The following is a 20,337-nucleotide window of genomic DNA, read 5'->3' as shown; positions in this document are numbered from 1 at the left end:
CTGTGCCGGCCAGGGTTCCAGAGCATCGTCATCAAGACTGGACTTCAGGGACTTCCATCCCGGTTCCTCCTCTTTCTGGAGTATGATCTTGGGTAATTTACTTAACGTCTCTCTGCCAGATCTTTTCATCAACGAAAAAGGAGTGGCAGTAAGAATGCTTGCCTTGCAGTATCGTTACAAGGACTAAATGAGTTAATATGGGCAAAAGCACGCACAAATGTGCCTGACTGTAAGTCCTAACCATCATTCACGACTCCCTCTTTTTTTATTGGTTGTCTGCCCTGGTCCAACCCCAACAGCCGATATTCCCGCTTCTACCTGGCAGAAAGGAAGGGGGAAAGGAAACATACAATGATTTCATATAATGATTTCCAAAGTTGCCTTCTAATGGGCCCCAAGTTGTGAATTTCGGTTTGGGGCTTTTTGTTTCTTGGGGGTTTTGGGAGGACATTTGGAAAAAGGCTCAGTCGGCCCCAAAGGGACTCTGGTGTATTTAAATATAAAACTCGTCATAAAGGAGGACCCAGAGCCCAGCAGGCAGGCTTGCTGGAAGTAGACGGTGGAGTATTTTCTCCAGATCTCTCTGTACCCAGGAAATCCCCATCTGTTGGGGCACATTAAAGTTTTGTCCAGTTTGAAGGCAGAGGCGGTGCTGAAATGATTTTCTTCTAATTGTGGTAAAACACACATAATGGAAAACGGAACCATTTTATCCATTCTTCAGTGTACGATTTGGGTAGTAAGCACATTTACATTGTTGTACAACGGCTCTCCAGAACATTTTCATCTTGCAAAACAGAAGTGGGGCGCCCATTAAATAACAACTTCCTAGTCCTTCCTGCCCGGCGCCTGGCCACCGCTCGCCTGCTTTCCGTCTCTGTGCGTTTGACAACTCGAGGTACCTCTTGTAACTGGAATCATACAGTAATTGTATGTTTGCAACTGCCTTATTTTCATCAACGTAATGTCCTCAAGGTTCATCCAGGTTGTGGCACGTGACCTGATGGGATTTCCAGTCTCTTTCTAGCCTGGGGTTGGTACTCAGAAACTTGCGGACAAGTGAGAAGTGGAGGGGGTGGAACGGACCAGTCAGTTCCAGAGTCAGGGTCAGAGATGGATCCCTGGGGTTTCCCTCGTGGGAACATAGCCCTGGCACCATAATGCCCATGTGTCTGGCACCTGGTAACACCTGCGTTATTAGGGCACGCATAGTTTTGGGACGGTTTCTCAGATTTATCTGTGCAGGTTGGCAAGGAAAATACAGAACCACAGGTATTAATTTCTTGGAAATTCAAAAGGAGTTCTACTGACATTTTAATTATTCTCCATCTCCTACTAGGCTAGAGAAGGCTTTTGTCAAATCCAGAAAATTGCAAATGAACGTTGAATTCAGGGGCAGCGCCTGAAATTATTTTCAACCTTCAAACCATAGTGGATTTCAATTCTTTTGCCTGTACGTTCGCTTGAAATGTGTTGGCCAATACTGCCTGTCTCTGCAGGGATCAGTCCTCCAACACCTTGCCTTAGTGAACTTGTCACTAGTTTGTTGTTTTTTCCAGATGGACTGTGAAGGCAGGAATCACACATTCGTGTTTATTCTACCCCCTCCATGGTGCTCTCTTCAGCTGACAAACACATTTGTAAAAAAAAAAAAAAAAATTTAAATTCAATTTAATTAACATATAATGTATTATTGGTTTCAGAGGCAGAGTTCAGTGATTCATGAGTTGTATATAACACCCTGAGCTCATGACATCACGTGCCCCCCTTAATGTTCATCACCCAGTTACCCCACCCCCCACCCAACTCCTTCTAGCAACCCTGTTTGTTCCCTATAATTAAGAGTCTTTTATGATTTGCCTCCCTGTTTTCATCTTATTTTAGTTTTCCTTCCCTTCCCCTATGTTCATCTGTTTTGTTTCTTAAATTTCACACATGAGTGAAATAATATGGCATTTGTCTTTCTCTGACTTATTTCACTTAGCATCATACCCTCTAGTTCTATCCACGTCATTGCGAATGGCAAGATTTCATTCTTTTTGATGGCTGAGTACTATTCCATTACACACACACACACACACACACACACACACACACACACACACCCTTCTTTAGCCATTCACCTGTCGATGGACATTTGGGCTCTTTCCATATTTTGGCTGTTGTGGACATTGCTGCTATAAACATTGGGGTGCACATGCCCCTTCGAATTGCTGTTTGTATCCTTTGGATAAATATCTAGTAGTACAACTGCTAGGTCATAGGGTAGTTCTATTTTTTTTTTTAAGATTTTATTTATTTATTTGACAGAGAGAGAGATCACAAGTAGGCAGAGAGGCAGGCAGAGAGAGAGGGGGAAGCAGGCTCCCTGCCGAGCAGCGAGCCCGATGCGGGGCTCGATCCTAGGACTCCGAGATCATGACCTGAGCCGAAGGCAGAGGCTTTAACCCACTGAGCCACCCAGGCGCCCCGGATAGTTCTATTTTTAACTTTGAGAGTTAGTTTGAGAGTTGCTATGCCAGTTTGCCTTCCCACCAACAGTGTAAGAGGGTTCCCCTTTCTCTACATCTTCACCAACACTGACAAATACATTTTTTTGGATAAATGACCGACTGACTAACTGGCTGGCTGGCTGGCTGCATAACTAACACAATTTGTAAAATGCTTTAACATTATAATTGTCATAATGCTATACTGCTAATAGGATAGAAATGCTCCTTTTTGCTGATTTGGAATTTTCCTTGAGGTCAGTTGCTCAGGAATTCACTAACGAATGCTGGAATCCTGGAAATAGGACTTAAGGGGGTATACTGAAGGCAATAGGAAATGTCATCATTCAAGAAGGAGGAAGTACGGACAAAAATTATTTTCATGATCCTCCATTCATTCATACGCTTTCTCACGGCATCATTTACTTAACTGAGCACCCATGATCGTTTACGTCATTGTGTGCTGGCACAGAAGAGTCTGCAAAGATGATTGGACGTTAAGGATTCAAATCTGCAGTTGGAGCCTTCTAGGAGCGGAGACAGGATACAATTGATAGGATACAATGTACAAATATAGAAGGTCCAAGAAAGGTATAAATACTTGCTGTGAAGTATAGAGGAAGAGAAGCCGGTGTTGGCGGTGGGGGGAGAGGAGGGAAGGATCAGAAAAACCTTTATGAAAGACAGAGCATTAAAAGGGCCGCTAGGCTCTCTAAAGTGTGGGAGGACTGGAGCCAAGGTTAGAAGGTGAGAGCAAGCAGAGCAGGGCACAAGGAACAGAGGACGTCCGCTCGCCGAAATGTTTGTGAAGACGAAGAACTAAGGCAGGGCACCGATGCCTGACGCTCAGCCCGCAGGCTGCCTGCTCCGACTGCCACCTCCCAGAGAGGCATTTTAATATGCCCTATGGTATTTAATGTAAACACGAATATGTGCAGTAGTAGACCTGGGCTCAGCTGAAGTAAACTGGGCTCAGAGAAGTTAAGTAACTTGCCTAAGATCACACAGCTAGACAGTAGACCCTTATACGACATGTTTGAACTGCATGGGTCCACCTCTGTGTGGATTTTTTTCGTAAGTACAGTTTCCTTTTTTAAGGTTTTATTTATTTGACAGAGAGAGAGATCACAAGTTGGCAGAGAGGCAGGCAGAGAGAGGGGTGAGAAGAGAGCCCCATGTGGGGCTCGATCCCACGACCCTGCGATCACAACCTGAGCTGAAGGCAGAGGCTTAACCCACGGAGCCACCCAGGCGCCCCCAGTTTTTTGTTTTTTGTTTTTTTTTTGATAACTACATTTTCTTTCTGTAGCTTACTTTAAGAATACTATATAATGCATACAATATACAAAATATGTACCGATTGACTGTTATTGGTAATGCTTCTGCATCAACAGCAGGCTATTGTTAGTCAAGTTTTGGGGGAGGCAAAAATTATACAGGGGGCGCTTGGGTGGCTCAGTGGGTTAAGCCTCTGCTTTCAGCTCAGGTCACGATCAGGTCCTGGGATCGAGTCCCGAATCCAGCTCCCTGCTCAGCAGGGAGTCTGCTTCTCCCTCTTCCTCTGCCCCTCCCCGCCCCCCTTGCTCTTGCACATTCTGTGTCTCTCAAATAAACTCTTTTTAAAAAAATGTTATACAGGAATTTTCAACTGCACAAGGGGTCAGTTCCCCTAACCCTCACATTGCTCAGGGTTATCTGGTACATAAATTATATAATAAACCAAGAAACACTAAAAGGTCATTATAGCAAATAGCATTTTATAGAAATTTTAATATGCAAAAGTTTATGTCCCAATCCTTGTTGTTTGTTTGATAATACCAAGAGCTGGTACCTATCGCTGCATCTTTACCCACGTGATATGTTCCATGCCTGATCTTTGCCCCTTCTCCCAACAACACATGAAGTCAGTACTATTATTAGTGTGCTCATCTGACAGATAAGGAAATCAAAATTGGAAAGGAAGTCACTTGGCCAAATCACATGGTGAGTAAATACTAGTGAGGATTGGAACAGGCTGAGTTGACTCCAAAGCTTAGAAACTATGGATAAACCAAGTGCATTCAACCAATAAATACTTTCTAGGTTTTAATTCTGTTTACACACTGTGCTCGACTCTGGGGATGCAGGCTGGCGAGGCACTCATCGTCTTACAGGCACGTGGATACATTATTACCATGGGATTGCCCGGAACTGGGTTTCGAGCTCCCATCCACCGTTTATGTGCTTCCGTCTTTCCTCTCTCGTGAGCAGGGAGGGCTTTGATTGGAGAGATAAGGACTTCCTGAGCTTAATAACCGCCCTGTAGCAACTTCTTGTTACAGGTGATAAGAACCCAACTTCAACTAGCTTAAGAAACAAAGGAGATGTGTTGCTCTCCAAACTGGAAAGTCCAGGCGGCACCTAGCTTCACGCATGGTTGACACTAGATCTCAAGCAAAAGAGACTCTCTCTACATCTCTTTCTGGTGCCTTCCTCTTTATGAACCTTTTTCTCAGTTAGGTCCTTCCCACAGGATGACAGGATGGCCACAGGCTACTCTGGGTCTATATCCAACCCCTTAGAACTATCTGGTGGAGAACAACATTGCCCATTACCAACAGATCACACAGAGTCACAAGTGTGTCACACCCATTGACCTTGAAGGGGGTCCATGTGTGTCCCAGATGGTGGCGAGGAGATGTAATATTCCCATTGTTCTAGATTGGTTCAGGAAAACTATACATGTCCACCATACTACATGTCAAAGTTATGCTAAGAGGTTAGAAATATTATCAACAACAGAAATAACTGGAAAAAAAAATCCTTATAAATCCACTGTATTTCCACCTAGGAGAATGAAATGGCCTGAGTAATTTTTTTTTTTAGATTTTTTTTAGATTTTATTTATTTATTTGACAGAGATCACAAGTAGGCAGAGAGGCAGGCAGAGAGAGAGGAAGGGAAGCAGGCTCCCTGCTGAGCAGAGAGCCCGATGCGGGGCTCAATCCCAGGACCCTGAGATCATGACCTGAGCCGAAGGCAGAGGCTTTAACCCACTGAGCCACCCAGGCGCCCCATGGCCTGAGTAATCTTTACAAGTCTATTACTCAGCTTATTTTGTTGTGGACCCCATTCTAGGGGACGGCCCCCCAAGAGTAGGCACAGAAGCCTACTGTCACTCCTCCAGTGTGCCCTAGAGCAGTCAGGGGCATAATCTTCCCTTTCGGGTTCCATGATGGAGTCAGGGCCCTGGAAGAGAGGACAGAGGGATGGCCAAGATGGAGAAGACTGTCCGGGGAGGAGAGGAAGGAGATAGGAGGAAAAAGTCACAGGAATTGATCTACAGTCCCTTTACTCAATTTATCTAGAAGTAAACTGATGGGAAAAACCAGGAAAACTTTATCAAGAAGTCCTGGACCACATGTGGCTTGGAAGAGGCTGGCAGGAAGATTGTTGTATTTTTAGAATTGGTAACACTGAGTCCCTGTCCAGGTGCTGCAGACAGAACAAGGAGTTCCTGGATGTGAAAGGCAGAGACAGGGTTCGGGGGGGGGGGGGACGTTGAGCCAAACTCATTTTGAAGAATGAGTTAAGGATATGGGGGCATTTCAGGTAGAAAGTCCTTTTTTCTTTAATTAAAAAATGTTACTAAAGTGTAATGAACGTACAGAGTTACACTTGTTTCTGGTGTATAGTCCAATGATTCAGCAATTCTACACATTTCTCAGTGCTCATCGACCCCTTTATCTATTTATCCGTTCTCCCCCTGCCCCGCCTCTCCTCTGGTGGGTGACCACCCCTTTGTTCTCTGTATTTAAGAGTCTGGTTTTTTGTTTGGCTCCTTTTTTCGTGTGTTCATTTGGATTGTTTCTTAAATTCCACACATAACTGAAATCTTAAGGCATTTGTCTTTCTCCGTCGACTTCTCCCACTTAGCATTTGTACCCTCTGTTGCAAATGGCAAGATCTCATGCTTTTTCATGGCTGAGAAATATTCCATGGTGTACGGATACCTCTTCTGTATCCACTCATGCATGGATGGACACCTAGGTTGCTTCCTTACCTTGGCTCTTGTAAATAACGCTGCAATAACCACAGTGGGGGCACATAGCTTTTCCAATTAGCGTTTTTGGTAGCATTTTTTGGGTAGATACCCGATAGTGAAATTACTGGATTGCATGACAGTTTTATTTATTTATTTTTGAGGAGCCTCCATGCTGTCTTTCACAGTGGCTGCCCCAGTTTGCATTCCCACCAACAGTGCACAAGGGTTCCCTTTCCTCCACATCCTCACCAACACTTGTTTCTCGTCTTCCTGATTCTAGTCCTTCTGGCAGGTGTGAGGGGATACCTCATGGCGCTGTTCATTTGCATTTCCCCGATGATGAATGACGTTGAGCATTTTTTCATGTGTCTGTTGGCCATCTAGTTGTCTTCTTTGGAGAAATGTTCATTCCGGTTTTCTGCCCTGGCAGAAAATCTCCCTTTTTTTCTTTTTTTTTTTTTTAAAGACTTTATTACCTGAGAAGGGAGAGAGAGAGAGAACAAGCAGGGGGAAGGAGAGGAGAGGGAGGAGAAGCAGACACCCTGCTGAGCACGAAGCTCTCGTGGGTCTCCATCCCAGGACCCTGGGATCATGACCGAAGCCCAAGGCAGATGCTTAACTGATTGAGCCACCCAGGCAGTCCCCCAGGCATAAAATCTTAATAGCATGAGCAGTCATTGTGATTTAGTGACATTAAGAATTTTAAAAATTTCTTTACAACAAATAATCCTATGGAGGAAAACCCTATCTCCCAACAACAGATAATTTTTGTAGCTTAAGGGCAAGGAACAGCTGAGCTAGAGCTGCACTATTTTATAATTCTCCCCTTTAACAGTAAGTAACGGGTATTTATTTCTCCTTCTCACTTCAAACATTGCACCACCACCCCTCCTCCTACGTCCAAATCTACCACAATTTTCCTTCAAGTGCGACGACGGGGGATTGAGGAAAGAACTTCAGCCTTCCAGTCAGCCCAAACTGGGTCTGTCCATTGGTCTCCCCATTTATTAGTTTGTAATTCTAAGCAGGTCTTTTTGCTTCTTAGGTCTCAGTTTTCTGATCTGTAAATTGGGACTGATACCATGGACGGGATGGCTGGGATAATGGAGTGCGATGGTGCATGTGAAAAACCTCGCTCTTAGAAGGCACTCTATCTATTTTACTGTGTGTGCCTCCTGCGTTCCTGAAACACATCAAAAAAGCAACCCAGGACAAGGCCAGGCTATGCTGGGTACACAGGTGGGGTGTGCGGGCATGCGCCCACTCTGAGCAGTCCCAGCACGCAAGCCTGAAATCTGCCAGACACCAATGAACTAGCCGTCCGTTAGCTCTTAAACATTTCCTCCCCCTTCTAACAGATACCCGAGAACAGAAAGCCCCGCTCCACACCAGTACTGATATGTAGACCCTGAGGTCAAATGCGGATGGACACTTGAGGTTAAAGCCGTATTCAAATTTAATCGGAAACGAAGATGAAGCTTCTTGGAGATGATCAGTGGTCTTTGGGCCCCAGTCTTAGTGTGAAGCCGATGATTCTATTTTCAGACATTGAATCAGCCCGCCTGCCTCCAGTCCCCTCTCTTTCCACTCCATCCTACACATCACTGCCCTGCTCGTCTTCGTCCTCCCCTCCCGATGCAAAACCCTCCCTGCTGATGGGATGTGCTATCCGCGCCCTCCTCACCACAGCTAGCTAATATTATCAACATGGCACCTTACCAGTTTCTTGATTTAGCTCACACAGCCCTTCCTGCCAAAAACCCTCCTCTCTCCTTTCCATTTATCTGTCATCAAGCCCTTCAACATTCAGCTGGCTCTCCAGCCCCTGAGTGGTGTTTCCAGCAGGCAACACCCTACGTGAACTCCTGAGCTACTGTAATCATTTAGCGAGGACTGTCTTTATCTTCGCATGTGTACTCAGTCTCCCCGACTAAACAATCAATTTCTAAAATGCAGGAACTAGGTCTATTACAGGCATGCATTTGCATCATCAGTCACTTGCACATTGTGTATAAAAATATTTTAATAAAAACTAGATTCACATGCAACTTTGGAAGGAGCTCATCTACTGCCTAAATAAAGGTTTATGTGCACTGACATTTAAGTCACATGAAGGCAGGGGAGAAAGGCGAGGATAAGAATAAAATTGTGATGAACATTCAAACTAAGGATCTGATCAGGGTACCCAGGGCTCATTGAAAATCTGCTGTGTAGCATGTGCTTGTCGGTATTCTTTGGCAAAAGTGTACTAGGTAGTGACCTCCTCCCAGCCACACTGCAAAGGGACACTGCCTCCTTGATTTGTCCCCAGCGAGTAATAGCATCTGGTCTAAAATAGACTCCACCTTCATCAGATAAATTGCAATAGATAAATTAGATAAATCACAATATTTAAGGACCACAGGAAAACAAGGAAGGACTCAGGCTACACCCTGAAAGAGAACTCAATGCAGCTTTCTAGATAGCAAAGTGAGGCACAAGTAGAAACACCTGTAGATTTGAGACTGGACAGGGAGGCTGCGACAGGGAAGTTCTAGTCCCTCCGCCCTGTGGACATGGTGAGACTCACTGGGGTCCAGACAGCATTTGGCTTGATTAGTCCTGCCTCTTTGTTGTTTTGGTTTTTTTTCAAGTTCTCTCAAGGTTCTGTGGTTTGTGCCCTTCCTACTCATGTTGGGGCTGATGCTTTTTCAAGCCTTAACTGGTAAGTTCTCACTCCTGGCTGCAGAGGGGATCTGATCGGGCGACTGAACCTGTGTTTGATCAAGGTCAAGGGTTGATCAAGCTGATCTGGTTCCCATTTGTCCTGCATCACTGCACACACCTCTGTTCTGAGACATTCAGGATGACCTTCCCTTAGAGAATCGCTGTCCAGTTACGGGCTCTTCATCTTTGTTCCCCCAATTCTATATGTTCATTTTTTCAAGGTTTCATTTTTGTATTTGAGAGACACTCACAGATAGCGCATGAGTGGGGGGAAGGGCAGAGGGAGAGGGACAAGCAGACCCTGTGTAAAGTGGGGAGCCCGATGCAGGGCTCCATCCCAGGACCCGGAGATCATGACCTGAGCCAAAGGCAGATGCTTAACCAACTATACTTTTGTTCATTTTAAATATAATGTCTCTGCAGAGGCTTTACGTCCAGCCACTGGGCTTGGGGAGATATTTGCTGCCTGCTTTGCTGGTTTGCACAGAAAGGATTCTCTCTCTAATCCCTTTATTTCATATCTTAGATCTTAATAATTTTCCACATGAATCTTCAAGGTAATCTTCATTACCTCACTTGTCATCATGATTGGAGTGGGACGGAACATTTTCCTCTCTTTCAAGAAGAGCTGCTTCCTGTTTGAAATACCTACTGAAAAAGTTCTCGTTTTGGCGTCCTCGGAGCGTCATCACCGCCCTCCGACTCCCTTTCTAGGTCACCTCTTTAATCCCCACAAATTCAGCTTTAAACCCAATCTCCTGACAGCCGTAGAGCGGCATTGTGACTGCCTTACGTGCGTTCCCATGGCACAGCCTGCTAGCTGCGAGCTAAGATCCACATGGGAAGCTCAGAATTATAATATAAAGGCACAGATACATGCTAACTTTTATGGAATAAACTCTGAAGTAGGACGGGGAACAAGGGGGAACTGAAGTCATAGGAAACAAAATTTCAAGAAGAGCGCCCTTAAGAAAGGATTCCAAAGATAAACCAGCAAAACTGTGAAAACACACACCCATCCTCTTTCATTTGCACTGTTTGCAATGCTAAAGACTGGAGACACCACAGCTCCAGTAGGCTGGCTGATCTGTGGTTCACCTACAGAATGGAATACTAATCAACTGTTAAACAGAAGGAGAAACTCTTTATTCAGCTTTAGAATAATTTCCACTAAACGTTGTTCATTGAAAACTGGAAGGTTCAGGGGAGCCTGGATGGCTCAGTTGGTTAAGCATCTGCCTTCGGCTCAGGTCATGCTCCCAGGGTCCTGGGATCGAGTCCCACGTCCACTCCCTGCTCAGTGGGGAGCCTGCTTCTCCAGCTCTCTGCTCCCTCGCTCCCTGCTCGTGCTGCTCACTCTTGCGCACTCTCTCTCAAATGAGTAAAATCTTTTCTTAAAACCCTGCAAGGTTCAGAAGAATGTGTAATATACTAGGTTCTATCTAAGAAAGGCGGATAATACAGATATGTACTTTTTGGCTTATATTTATAAAATAAAAACCAGTGGAAGGACAAACTAGCAAGGAAAAAACTGGTTAACTTCAGGGAGATGAAAGACAGGAATGGAAACTAGACTTCTCTGAATGTACCGGTATTAGTTGTCAATTAGTGCATCACAGTTTATTCCAGAAGCTTAGTGGTTTAAAATAAGAATACATTTTTATTCTGTCACATGCATTCTGAGAGTTGGGGACTCAGAGCAGCTTGGGTGGTTGTGGTTCATGGTATCTTAAGAGACAACAGTCAAGATGTTGGTCTGAGATTCATCAAAAGTTTTGACTGGGTTAGAAGATCCACCACACAATGGTTCCCTCACATGGCTGTTGGCAGGAGGGAGGCTTCAATTTCTCACCACTTGGACCTCATCTCTGCATAGGGTTGCTTGAACCTCCTCATCATGGGGAGGCCAGTGTCCTCTAACGCAAGTTATCCAGAAAGAACAGAGGAACTGTAATGCCTCTTATGAGCTAGTCTTTTTTTAAGTTTTTTTGTTTTTAAAGATTTTATTTATTTATTTGACAGAGAGAGAGAGAGATCACAAGTAGGCAGAGAGAGAGAGAGAGAGCGGAAGCAGGCTCCCTGCTGAGCAGAGAGCCCGATTCAGGGCTTGATCCCAGGACCCTGAGATCATGACCTTAGCTGAAGGCAGAAGCTTAACCCACTGAGCCACCCAGGTGCCCCTCTTATGAGCTAGTCTTTGAAGTCACACACTGCCATTTATATCTTACTTTGTTTGTTAGAAGCAAGATACTGACACTCAAGGGGAGTGTGGCTGGGACCTTTTAAAGGGTGTGTTAAAGCATTTGTGGGCATATTTTAAATCAACACAGTATCTAATTTTAAACATTTGAATTTGGAACCATATTAATGTCTTCTATAGTTACAAAAGGAAATTAAAAAACATAAATGCAATCCCTAAACATTGAGAGCAAAATGAAAGAAATGAATGTAGACCAAGTTGAGGGTTTAAACACAGAGATAGATAGGGGCACCTGACTGGCTCAGTCGATGGAGCATGTGACTCTTGGTCTTAGGGTTGTGAGTTCAAGCCCCATGTTGGGCATGGAGCTTACTTAAAAGAAAAAAAAATAATAAACAGAGATAGATAGTAATTATTTCAAGTATTTTAGAACAGAATAAGTCATACAATCCTGAAAGAATCTGCTACCCAAAGGATAAAAAGAATAATAAAGAAATCTTACGTTGTTTTCAGCAATTATAACATCAGTATCTATATTCTGAAACTGTCAAGTACATACACATATATATTTAAGAACATGTATTCTTTTTATACACTGTATGTACTATATATGCTATGTTAGTATTATTCTGAGACTAGTAAGTGTGTGTATATACCAGGATATGTTAAATAATTATGTTAATATATTTAGGATCTGAGCTGTTTAGCATAAGGGGAGAGATATAAATATAGAATTGAATGAATCAAATGGAAAATTCCATAATCTTAAATTTGATTTAAAAAGTATGTATGATATATTTTTTTTTTATATATTTTCTTTAAAAAGAAAAAAAAACATTATTTCTTTGTTCTGTTTACTGCAAAGGTCTGGAAACCATGATTAACCCCCAAATAATGAGCATCCCTACACCCAGACTGTTTTCTCTAAATTGGATTTCCAACTAAAAGGAACCATGTCTTCTTGGATAAATGCGGATTTCAAGGCTGGGACGGGAAATATCAAAGGGCAGCCTGGGACATTCTGTGGGTCGGGCAGGCAAACAAGTTGTCAGAGACCGCAGGGCTTGTGTCAAAAAGATCTAAGAACCCACTTGAATGAGTCCCACTGGCCAAAGAGGAGATAATGTGAACATTATAGCAATGATGATACAATACCATGTCGAATATATTAAAATCTGTGAGTTCAAAATGATACTAAAAAAAAAAAATGTGATTACTTTTGGAAGATGCTTAGAAACCAACTGGTTATTTTGAAAACTGGTGAAGGAGAAAACGGGAGGGACACAAATAAGTCTTCTGCTCTGTCGAGGCTACAGCTCAGGAATTTCAGCAAAAGAAATGCTACAACCAGAATCTGACCATTTTGCAACTGCTCATGAAACGTGGGTCCGTTCTGGGACCCAAGCTGAAGTCCACGGGGCAGGCAGTTGGGAAGGGAGGACGGATGTCAGTTGCAGAAGCCAGGAAGAGGGCCCAAAAGCTACAGCAATTCTGGTCTCTGATGTTGACGGTAAGGGTGTCCCACCGAAGCCAGGGCCTCCGTTGTGGGACATGCATGCGTGCACACACACACACACACACACACACACACACACACGCCCAGTGGTAGAGAGGCTGAGAGAGTACCTGGGGTGGGAGTGGGGGGCGCTGCAGGCGCGGCTGCTCTCTCCTGGCAATGAGGGGAGCTCAGGGACATGACATGTGGGTGTGAGATAACGGGTCCTGCTTCTGTTCACACCCACTCCCCCGCACCACAACAATCTCCCTCGCATCCCATCTTCACCAGAAATACACAGGAAAACTAGTCCCTGCCGGCCATGCTGATGCATGGGAGACACATTCCAAAACCACCACAATCGTCAGTGGCAGCTAAACCCAATCGGTGAGAAGCAGCTAGGGGGCTTCATCTGCCACGTAACGGATTCAACGGGCAGCGCATCAGGACCCCACTGGTGAACGTTGGTGAACATCCCCCAATAAGAACATCTACACGTCACGGTGCCTGCCTCCTGCTGTGATGCGGTGGGAAGTACTGGACCCCGCCACCGACATCCTTACCCAAAAAACCACATCGAGTCTGGCGTAGCCTCAGGATCCAATGACCAGTTTATAGGAAATGTAGGGAAAGCCGGAAAAAAACAGCACAGAGATGCAGTCCATCAAACCCAGAACGTGGTGGGGTCGCTGGGGTTCATATCCAGCTTCTTCAGCAAACAGACTGCAAGGAAAACAAGGAGGACAGAGGTGACTCATAGACAAAGGAGACGAGTGAGACGTATCAGCCGAAAGCAATGGGTGAAACTTGTCTGAATCTTGATTCAAACAAACGAAGTTTAGATACATATTTTTAGAAATATATATATATATAAAAGATTTTATTTATTTATTTGACAGACAGAGATCACAAGTAGGCAGAGAGGCAGGCAGAGAGAGAGGAGGAAGCAGGCTCCCTGCTGAGCAGAGAGCCAGATGCAGGACTCGATCCCAGGACCCCCAAGATCATGACCTGAGCCGAAGGCAGAGGCTTTACCCACTGAGCCACACAGGTGCCCCTAGAAACATACATATTTTTTATCTGAGTGGGGTTTTTTCCCCCCAAATAATCAGCGGGCTGACAAGAGTAGGAGTGAAACAAGATTGTCCGTAAGATGCAATCTTGGAAGCTGGGCGGGATGGGTACCTGGGAGTTCATTATGCTTTTCTCTCCGCTTTTGTATGCATTTAATTTTTTCCTTAAGAAAAAGAAAGAAAAATAAAAGTAGGGATTGAGAGTGATTACTGAAGAATCAATGGGACCCGGTTGATGGGGAAATTGGGAGTACCCGTTCTGGAAGTCGGGCAATAAAGCATTGTCCGTTCACACAGAACTTTACATCCCCCCCTCCCAACACTTGCGCATATCCACAGCTTTATTTTATAATCGTATCCTCTCACTGCTTGTGAGTTGGGCCGGTCAGCCGTTGAGCTACAGATAAGGAAGCTGAAGCTCAAAGAGACTGAACGATGGGGTAAGTGGCCCAGCCTGCGGTGTCGGAGTCCAAGCCTGTCCTTCAGGAGGCCACTGGTGCAGGAAGTCAAGGTCCCTAGGGAGACTCTTCTGGCTAGAGACCAGTATCCTTGGATGGAAAGACCGTTGCTTACATAGGGTGGCACCGAAATTAGGAAAACTTTTGAAAGTCAAGGAGAAACGTTTAGACTCATATCAAGGCTAGAGTATCATTTCCCTACCCACACAGTCAATTCTCTCCCTCCGTCTACGCTCCCTTCCCCCCAAACAAAAGTGGAAAGCGACTCAGTTTTCCTTGAGGCAATGCAAAATGTCCAGCTCTCCTGCTTTTAAAAGTAAAAAAGCAGATTATGTCACTTTACCCAAAAAACCTCATTAAATAAGAAAAATATTTATGTATTTTAGTCAGGGAGGGTGGAGGGGGCTGGGAAAATGGACACAGGGGCCAGAGGTGAAAGGGAGATTATCAAGAGAGATCCCCAAGAAATGCTTCAAGGAGAGGTTTAGTGATTATAAACTGTCCTCACTTTATTACCTCTTTCACTTGAGCCCCCGGCTTCGAAATGGATTTTTACCTATTAAAAAATCTGAGCAGCTGATTATACTTTCCAAGTTCCTCAGAGCTGAGATTCCCAGTGTCAAATAAAGTGCATGCTTGCCTTGCCAGAGGGTGAACAGGAGCCAGGATCACCTGCATCATACAGGAGGACTGATTGGTCAGTGTCCCCCGGAAGGACAACCACCCTGGAGTGGGGTGCTTATCCATGGGGCAAGAAAGAGCAGAGGCCCGAGGCCCTCGCACCTTTGCCCAGGGGCCCAGCATCATGAGGTTTGCCTCGGTCTTCAGTGAAGAACCCACGATCTCAGCGAGCACCGGGGCTTCCTTGACTCAAAGCCAGGAATCACTAAATTCTAGAAACAACCGTATCATTCCACATCTCTTTTTCAGTCCTGATCACTGTATTTTGAAAATGCTTTTCTGAGTATGGAAACCAGGCACATGGAATCAATTGCTAACCGAAACAGTGGCGCAAATTCACCAGCAGCAACTTAAGGAGCCACCAAATACTTTACAGACCTCATCTTATTATTCCTGAGAGCTTGGTGGGACAAGCTGGGTCTTCCTTTGTTTTGAAACACCAGAAGGCTGACATGATGGAAATGGAAAGCCTGTATTTAATGCCCAGAAGCTTTTATGCCTTGTTGCCTTTCTTAGGATGGAAAAAGTGATGGATAACTTCTATCACTTGGCAGAAGTTCGATCTGTGGCAGTGATCATGTACACCTGCCCAATGTCCTTTTGAAGCAGGAAGGGAGGAAGGATGATTCTCCAGCTTTATGTCCGGAGAAACAGACAACAAAGCCATCAAGTGATTAGTCACAGATCCTAAAATCAGTTAGTGATGGTGTTGAAACAATTTTAGACTCTAGATGTATTGATCACAGAGCAGGATTCTTTCTATTCATCTAACAGACACCTATTGATTTATTAATTCGTAACCAGTATTAGCAACTCTTCTAGCTTCTGGGCACACAAAGATAAATAAGGAAGAAACAGCTCTTGGGAGAAACAGAGAAGCAGGTGGTTCCAAGACTCCCCCTGTGTTTGGTTCTGGATCTCCTGGTCCCTGTGTGTGTGCTGAAGGTAAAAACAGGGGAGAACACAAGAGTCGAGAAGTAGGGGTGGAGAGCAGACGCCTGGGCCGTCTTGTGGGCCAGCCAGCTCCAAGGGCAGCCTTGGCATTGGCAATTGTGATTAGGAAAAGGCCATCTTCCCAATAGAACAACTTAAAAGTCAGCACAGAGTACATGAAACAGAGTTTATCTACTGGCAAAACTACCTCAAGAGACAGTTGTGAATATGATCCTAGGAGTGCGGCAAGACAACACCACTCAAGGGGACCAGACTGGAGACTAAAGCTGAAATCAGATGACTGGCATTGCAGCCTGGCTAAAATCGTGCAAAGCAGCAGAAAAGAGGATGGACAGCTGTACCACGCTGGTGTGTCTCCAGCCTTGATCCAGGAAGAGGGTGCCCTGAGCCCTTCACGTGAGCCTTGAGGCCAGTGTTCTGAGCTGTCCAAGTGTGTTTCCAGTGCCAAAGATGAGAGCATCAGGCTCTCGCTCTCTGACATGCCCCAATCCCTTCACCCACTGCCATTGCTTTGATGCTCACAGTGACATACCTACAGATTTTCATAAGGAAAGAAGATGGCCTCACAAATGTCAGTTCATAGTCATGACTGTAGTTGGACGAATTTGCCATTCTGGTTAATGTATTTCCCTGTGAATCTGAGAGCTATGAGCCAGATAAACAGAGAGGAAGCCAATAAAATCCAATTCCCAGGCCCGCAGATCTAAGGACCAGAAGTGGGACTTTTCAAAATGGTGGTAACTCGCTCAGCCACCCGGGTTCCATTTCAGGCCTGGAGCGCTGCCTAGCATTTAGTTAAGTGCCTCAGTAAATGTTGTTACTATTACAAAAAAAAAAAAAAAAATTGCTATTTATGAACATATTTTCTACTGCCAAGGGAATTTTAAACCTGGAGTGTCTAAACCTGTTTAAGTCATGTGTCTCCTCCCTGAACAATAAGCGTGTCCCTTGTGGTCAGGGGGCTATAAGCGTGGGGGGCCCTGCTCGCAGCAGGTGCTCCACAACGGTTTGCTGTCAATGGACAGCCTGTCCTGGGCATGAAAGATTGCTGCAGAGTCTGTTAAATGGTAAAAAGAGGAACCAGGGCTTGCTTTCTGTTCTTATCTCTTCTTTCCAGCATTTTTTTTTTTCCTCTTCTGTTTGGTCCCACTGTCTCTCCCTCTAAATCCCCAGTTAAGCAGTCAAATTAAACGCGTGCCTTCCTAGGAGGCCCTGAAGCTTGGCAGGACCCAGGCAGTACATACATGTTAGTCGTCCCCTGCACCCTTCTCCCTCCCACCACGACCTACCCAGTAATGCTCTGTATGGTCCACGGAAGAGGTGGGGAGGGTCCAGCCAGGTGGCCGGTGAGAGCAGTGTGGCAATTAGGAGTGCTAGCCTCCTAAAATGACTAACCCTCCATGAGTGTTGCTGGCAATCTTAGGCAGCATGACGAGTTTTAGTGGTGTATGTTTTGGGGAGGTTTCTTCCTTCCCACCACCTCCACCTCCCAGCTCATGGAAAAGTTGGGGAGGTGTGGTTTGGTGACCAGCCCAGGCTTTGACAGGCAAAGACCTGAGTATGGAACCCAACCTTGCTGTTTACTAGGTGTGTGGTCCTGGGCCAGTCTCCTGTTCTCACTTCTCATCTGGAAAACAGGGTAGTCATAATGCTTCCTTTCCCTATTACACACAGATGTGAGGGCACAGCAAGCAATCCTACTTCTATTGGGGGGGTCATGTTTCCCTAAAAGAGGCTCATGAATAATTGTTGACTTGAGAAATGAATACATGGTAGAGTTGGATCTCCTAAACCAGTGACTCCGGAGCTCTAGGGTGCATCAGGATTACATGAGGGGCTTGTTAAAACATGAGCAGCTGGGGCTCAATCTACTTTTAGACCAGTAAGCAGAGCCGAGGATTTGCAGCTCTAACACATTCCAGGGGATACAGGTCATTCCGGGGACCCAACTTTGAGAACCACTGCATTAGCTTCAAGAAGAAAGCCAGGAGGGGCTGCGGCATGAGAAAGGGCCAGCAGATGGCGCCATCATCGAACCCAGGCCTCCCCTGGGAGCTGATGGAACTGGGTCAGCTCTGGGCTCAACCTACAGAAACAGGTTTTCCCCGGCACAGGGGGTGGTTCTGACCTGGAAGGCTGCTCCACCGAGCAAAGAGCAGAAGGAGGCACTGGGAGCAGCTGGTGTGGGGGAGGAACCACCAGCTCTGTAACCTCCTCAGTTTCCCGTCACTGTTGGTTTCCCTCAAAGGAGGGATCTGATCTCCCCCTCCAAACAGGTTTCTGCCTGGCCAGCTGCCACAAGCAACGGCATCCCTCAAAGCAAAGTAAAAATTCCATCCCCTGGAGGTTCCTTTCCAGTAACCCCATTTTGGGACTGAACCCTTAAGAAAATTCTTCCTAAGATTTCATTAAAAATATGCACTAGGGGCGCCTGGGTGGCTCAGATGGTAACGCACCTGCCTTCAGCTCGGGTCGTGATCCTGGGGTCCTGGGATCGAGTCCCGTGTCCGGCTCCCTATTCTTCGGGGAGTCTGCTTCTCCCTTTCCCTCTGCCTCTGCTTATGCTCTAAGTGAATAAATAAAATCTTAAGGGAAAAAAATGCAAGAGGGTTGACATAGCCCTTTCTCATTTTTCTCTCCCAGTCTGGCCCCTGGTTACCTTCTCAGTGTTATCTTCCCATCACCCCCCGCCCCCCTGAGCATTTGGCTTAGAGGAAAGAACAGGGACCAGCTGCACTGGCCTCCTGTGTGCAAAGAGAAAAACGCTACCCACTTTAGAGAACTGTTATAAGGATTACACAAAACCCACAAAAAGTACCTCACACAGCGAAAGGACTCAGTACACATTAATGAGCTCGGCGGGGAAAAGGATTAGTCCAGGAGCCAGTGACACCGTCTCCTGAGGGGAAGCGGGGGTTGGTCTTGGCTCCGCTGCAGGGCGGCCCAGTGGAACTTATTGCTGTCTACACAGCCCAACACCGTAGCCACCAGCCACCTGTGGCTATGAAAACCTTGAAATGTGGCTAGAGCCACTAAAGGACTAAATTGTGAATTTTAATTCATCAAAATGAAAAATTAGAATAGGTTTAGCAGAACACCTTGCTGGGTCATTTTGGGTTGTGAAAAGACATCACTTAAGACTTGGCACATGGCCGAGGGAGGGGGTAAGAGGTAGTTAAATTATTCTGCCTAAAAAGGTCCAGGGATTTTACGGGTTGGGGCAGATGAGGAAGGAAGAACGAAAGAGCTCTCAGAGGGGAAGAGGGCCAGCAGCAATGCAAGACGTTGGTGACTAAGAAAATGAGACAGGTGATCAGTAATGCTCCTCTAGAGACAGAAATGGCTCAAGGGAATTATAAAAACAGGAATACCTAATACGCAGGCTTATGCCAGTTACGATGCTATCTGTAGCGTTACTTTTCTCTTGCTCCAACTCTAGAAACGTGTGCTCAGCAGAGCACCCGGATATGGCGGCCACTCGGGAGTGACAAGACGGCAAGACCTGGGGGTGTCCAGCGGGGGTGATTTGTTAGGAGGACAGCAAACTCAGGAGGGAGCGGAGAAGAGATGAAAGCTCAGCAGAAGCAGGCGCCAGGGGCTGACTCTCCACGGACGTCTCAGGGACGCTGGCTTTTCTGCCACACAGGGAACAGAGATGGGTGACCCAATTTTAATTAAATCTTCAAGTTAATAGCCACCTCAGTTAAGTGGGAGGTCTTGAATATCCAGGCAACTGTTGGGAATGTTTCCCCAGACTCATGCTGCCCCCGGGGCAGAGAGCATCAGAAAGCAGCCATCTCTAGAAGGGCCCCCCCGAAGACCTCAGGTGTGAATGGGAAGGGGGCAGAGAGGGACGGAGCCATGGCTATAGGAGACAGGCAGAAAGTGGCAACCACCATGTCTTGCCAAATTTAGAAAGCATAGTATCACTTTTTCCAGACCTTTCTCTCTCTGTCTCTCTCTCGGGGGTCTAACAACAATGAAGTACTGTCCACCTGCTCCCAATTTCTGTAGTCAAGTGGGAGCGTGTGGGAGGGAGTCACAGAGAAAGCAAGGGAGAGGCAGCCTGGTCCACGGGCGCCCTCCCTGTGCTCCAACACAGTGCTCCCCAGCCGCGATCTGCTACGCAGTCTTGGAAGAGGAACCCTGAATGTACGGATGTGCAATAAGCGTCCTCTTGCCACCGATTCAGATGAGGCCCTGTTGGCTAGCCCGTCCCTGCCTGCGACCTGGTGGGAAATAAAAAATGACAGCTTA

This window comes from Martes martes, assembly GCF_963455335.1.
Source record: "Martes martes genome assembly, chromosome: 10".
NCBI classification, from domain to species: Eukaryota; Metazoa; Chordata; class Mammalia; order Carnivora; family Mustelidae; genus Martes; species Martes martes.
The sequence above is the reverse complement of the archived record's forward strand: the minus strand, read 5'-3'. Positions refer to the sequence as shown.